This window comes from Chrysemys picta, unplaced genomic scaffold (assembly GCF_011386835.1).
Source record: "Chrysemys picta bellii isolate R12L10 unplaced genomic scaffold, ASM1138683v2 scaf211, whole genome shotgun sequence".
Lineage (NCBI taxonomy): Eukaryota > Metazoa > Chordata > Testudines > Emydidae > Chrysemys > Chrysemys picta.
This window is the reverse complement of record NW_027052918.1, coordinates 20001-25000: the sequence shown is the minus strand read 5'-3', so window position 1 is coordinate 25000 and position 5000 is coordinate 20001. Positions and strand designations below refer to the sequence as shown.

Genomic DNA, 5000 nt, shown 5'->3' with positions numbered 1-5000 from the left:
CCGAGGAGGGCTGCCCGGGCGGGCCTGGCCCCGGAGCTCGAAAAAAAAAAAAGGATCGGGCCCACTAGAGACATGGACCAGGCCGCCCTGGGCTCACCCTCCCCGGCCGCAGCGAGGGACTGCCTCCCGGCCGACTGGATCGGGCCCCTGGAAGTCTGGAAAAAAGACTGGAACCTGACGCCTCCGAGGAGGGGGCGCCCAGGGAAGGAGGGAGATCCGGGTTGACCTGGTGACCGGACGGGAAAGAGGCCACCGGGCGTCCCCCCCCTTAAAACCTAGGGGTTGACCTGGTGGCCGGAAAGCGAACCGGCCAGCAGGTGAACCCTTTCGATTCCACGGGTTGACCTGGTGCCCGGGAAGCGAACCGGCCAGCAGGTGAACCCGTTCGATTCCACGGGTTGACCTGGTGCCCGGGAGGGGACTCTGAAAATTTTTCAGCCCTTTCGACTCGGGGTTGACCTGGTGGCCGAGAGGGGACTCGCACGGCAGGCAAGCCGCCCTGGGCTCACCCTCCCCGGCCGCAGCGAGGGACTGCCACCCGGCCGACTGGATCGGGCCCCTGGAAGTCTGGAAAAAAGAATGGAACCTGACGCCTCCGAGGAGGGGGCGCCCAGGGAAGGAGGGAGATCCGGGTTGACCTGGTGACCGGACGGGAAAGAGGCCACCTGGCGTCCCCCCCCCTTAAAACCTAGGGGTTGACCTGGTGGCCGGAAAGCGAACCGGCCAGCAGGTGAACCCTTTCGATTCCACGGGTTGACCTGGTGGCCGGAAAGCGAACCGGCCAGCAGGTGAACCCGTTCGATTCCACGGGTTGACCTGGTGCCCGGGAGGGGACTCTGAAAATTTTTCAGCCCTTTCGACTCGGGGTTGACCTGGTGGCCGAGAGGGGACTCGCACGGCAGGCAAGCCGCCCTGGGCTGACCCTCCCCGGCCGCAGCGAGGGACTGCCTCCCGGCCGACAGGATCGGGCCCCTGGAAGTCTGGGGGCGGGGGGAAATCGCCCCACGCCTCCGAGGAGGGCTGCCCGGGCGGGCCTGGCCCCGGAGCTCGAAAAAAAAAAAAAGGATCGGGCCCACTAGAGACATGGACCAGGCCGCCCTGGGCTCACCCTCCCCGGCCGCAGCGAGGGACTGCCTCCCGGCCGACTGGATCGGGCCCCTGGAAGTCTGGGGGGGGGGGGGGAATGGAACCTGACGCCTCCGAGGAGGGGACGCCCAGGGAAGGAGGGAGATCCGGGTTGACCTGGTGACCGGACGGGAAAGAGGCCACCGGGCGTGCCCCCGTTAAAACCCCTAGGGGTTGACCTGGTGGCCGGAAAGCAAACCGGCCAGCAGGTGAACCCTTTCGATTCCACGGGTTGACCTGGTGCCCGGGAAGCGAACCGGCCAGCAGGTGAACCCGTCCGATTCCACGGGTTGACCTGGTGCCCGGGAGGGGACTCTGAAAATTTTTCAGCCCTTTCGACTCGGGGTTGACCTGGTGGCCGAGAGGGGCCTCGCACGGCAGGCAAGCCGCCCTGGGCTCACCCTCCCCGGCCGCAGCGAGGGACTGCCCCTCCCCACCCCCCGGCTGACAGGATCGGGCGCACTGGAAGTCCGGGACAGTATTTTCCCCGACGCCGGGGAGGGCGGGCGGAGGGGCTCTGGCGGCCAGCCCGGGCCCCGGAGCTCGAAAAGGAAAAAAGGACCGGGCCCGCGAGAGACGGGGGCCCTGCCGCAGGGGGGGGGGGCAGTCCGACCGGGGCTCACCGTGCGGCAGGCCCGGGCGTCGGCAGGGGAAAGCGGGCGAGGAGGCGCGGGGCCGGGTGCCTACGGCCATACCGGACCGAACGCCCCCGATCCCGTCCGATCTCGGAAGGTAAACCGTCCCGGGCCTGGCTAGTACTTGGATGGGTGACCGCCTGGGAATCCCAGGTGCCGTAGGCAGCTTTTCCCGGTCCGAGTCAGCTCTCTCTCCTTTTCTGGGGGGGAAGGAGAGGGGGGGACGGGCCGGAAAGCCCCTCGTCGCTCCTGCCGAGTCGGAGGTCGCGGCCGCAGGTCACGGGTCTGGGCGCCTGGGGTCCGGCTCCCCACCCACCCGGCTTCCTCCGCGGAGGACCCCCCCCGGGGCCACCGAAGCCGCTGGGGGAGACCCCGGGCATGGGGCGGACTGGCCCGGACCCTCCCGGCCGCCGGCCCGCAGGTCCGCCCCGAATCCCCCCCCGCGGCCACCCAGGCCAGGCCTGGCCAGGCGGGACGGACGGCGGGTGTCCAGCGCCCAGCGGCTTCCTCCAGCGGGGACCCACGGACCCCAAAGCCGCAGGGGGAGGCCCCGGGCCCGGGACGGACTCGCTCGGACCCCCTGCGCCCGGCCGCCGGCCCGCGGGACCGCCCCGAATCCCCCCGCGGCCACCCAGGCCAGGCCTGGCCAGGCGGGACGGACGGCGGGTGTCCAGCGCCCAGCGGCTTCCTCCAGCGGGGACCCACGGACCCCAAAGCCGCAGGGGGAGGCCCCGGGCCCGGGCCCGACTCGCTCGGCCCCCCCGCCTCCCCTGCGCCCGGCCCCCGGCCCGCGGGACCGCCCCGAATCCCCCCGCGGCCACCCAGGCCAGGCCTGGCCTGGCGGGACGGACGGCGGGTGTCCAGCTCCCAGTGGCTTCCTCCAGCGGGGACCCACGGACCCCAAAGCCGCAGGGGGAGGCCCCGGGCCCGGGACGGACTCGCTCGGCCCCCCCGCCTCCCCTGCGCCCGGCCCCCGGCCCGCGGGACCGCCCCGAATCCCCCCGCGGCCATCCAGGCCAGGCCTGGCCTGGCGGGCCGGTGTGCGGCTCCCCCGGGCTTCCTCCCCCGACGACCCGCGCCCCCCTGAGCCGCAGGCGGAGACCCCGGCCCCGGGGCGGACCGGCCCGGGCTCGCTCGAGCCCCCTGCGCCCGGCCCGCAGGACCGCCCCCCCGAATCCCCCGGGAGAGGCCCGGCCTGCACGCCACTGACGACCCGCGGCCCCCAAAGTCGCAGGAGGCGCCCCCCCCCGGTTAGCCCCGTCTCGCTCCGCGCCCCCCGCCCCTCGCTGCCGGGACCGGGCGCCGCCCCAGAGTCAGCCGCAGCCGGCCGGCCTGAGAGCTGCCCTCCTGTGGACGACGGTGAGTTTACCTTGATACTAACCGGCCGTCAGCCAGGTCAACCCCATTGCTAGACTGGGGTGGACCTGGTGGCCGAGTGGGGACTTGGAACATTTGACAGCTGCTTCCCGGGGCTTGACCGGTTGTCCTGAACGCCCCCCACCCCCAGCCCCAGCCCCCGGCTCCTGCTCCCCTCTCCCCAGCCTCGGTGCTCCGCTCCCTGCCTCGGAGGCTGCCTCTCTGCGGCGCCTGCATCGCCTCCGAGGACGCGCACCCTCCGGAGGCTGGACGTAAACCCACCACTGCCGCTGACCCGGCTCTCCGAGGGACGACTGTGAGGCCTCCCCCCCCCCCCCACCCCCGGACCGCCCTGGGGACGACTGCTAAGCCTCCCCCACCGGACCGCCCGGGGCAAGACTGCTAAGCCTCCCTCCCACACACACACACACACACTGTCGGGGGAGGACTATTAAGCTTTCCCCCTGGAGCGCCCGGGGCGGACGACTGTTAAGCCTGCCCCCGGAGTCCTCGGGGGAGGACTATTAAGCTTTCCCCCCTGGAGCGCCCGGGGGGGGACGACTATTAAGCCTGGCCCCCGGAGTCCTCGGGGGACGACTATTAAGCCTCCCCCGGACTGGCCGGGGGGCGACTATTAAGCCTCCCCCGGACCTGCTCCGTCTCGACTATTAAGCCCCCCTCTGTGGTCCTCAAGACCACTGCCGTGCTGCCCTCGGAGTGGGGTGACACCCGGGCCGGAAAGCAAACCGGCCACCAGGTCAACCCGTCGAATCCAATGGGTTGACCTGGTGGCCGGAAAGCAAACCAGCCGCCAGGTCAACCCGTCGAAACCAATGGGTTGACCTGGTGGCCGGAAAGCAAAACGGCCGCCAGGTCAACCCAGTAGATTCAGCGGGTTGACCTGGTGGCCGAACGGGGACTTTGAAAATTTGACAGCCGCTTCCCGGGGGTTGACCTGTTGTCCCGGTGGGGACTTTGAACATTTGACAGCCGCCTCCCAGGGCTTGACCTATTGTCCCGGTGGGGACTTTGAGAATTTTACAGCCGCTTCCCGGGGCTTGACCTGGTGGCCGAGTGGGGACGTTGAACATTTGACAGCCGCTTCCAGGGGGTTGACCTGTTGTCCTGAACGCCCCCCACCTCCCCCCCGGCTCCTGCTCCCCACTCCCCAGCCTCGGTGCTCCGCTCCCTGCCTCGGAGGCTGCCTCTCTGCGGCGGCTGCATCGCGTCCGAGGACGCTCACCCTCCGGAGGCTGGACGTAAAGCCTGACACCCGCCACCGCCGCCGACACGGCTCTCGGAGGGACGACTCTGAGGCCTCCCCCCACCCCCGGACCGCCCTGGGGACGACTGCTAAGCCTCCCCCCCGCCCACACCCACACCCACACTGTCGGGGGATGACTCTTAAGCCTCTCCCAGACTGCCTGGGGAACGACTATTAAGCCTGCCCCCCGGAGCACTCGGGGGACGACTATTAAGCCTCCCGCGGACTGCCCGGGGGATGACTATTAAGCCTCCCCTGGAACGACTATTAAGCCTCCCCCGGACTGGCCGGGGGGCGACTATTAAGCCTATCCTCGGGGGAGGACTATTAAGCTTTCCCCCTGGAGCGCCCGGGGGGACGACTATTAAGCCTGGCCCCCGGAGTCCTCGGGGGACGACTATTAAGCCTCCCCCGGACCTGCTCCCTCTCGACTATTAAGCCCCCCCTCTGCGGTCCTCAGCACCACTGCCGCGCTGCCCTGGGAGTGGGGTGACATCCGGTCCGGAAAGCAAACCGGCCACCAGGTCAACCCGTCGAATCCAATGGGTTGACCTGGTGGCCGGAAAGCAAACCGGTCGCCAGGTCAACCCGTCGAATCCAATGGGTTGACCTGGTGGCCG

At 70.3% G+C, this 5000-nt stretch overlaps 1 non-coding gene across 1 annotated transcript; it reads left to right on the top strand.

Annotated features, from left to right (window-relative positions):
• Positions 1-1806: 1806 nt before the first annotated feature.
• Positions 1807-1925, top strand: LOC135978318 (5S ribosomal RNA). The gene has a single exon (XR_010595741.1). It is a non-coding gene; the product is annotated as a 5S ribosomal RNA (ribosomal RNA).
• Positions 1926-5000: the final 3075 nt, after the last annotated feature.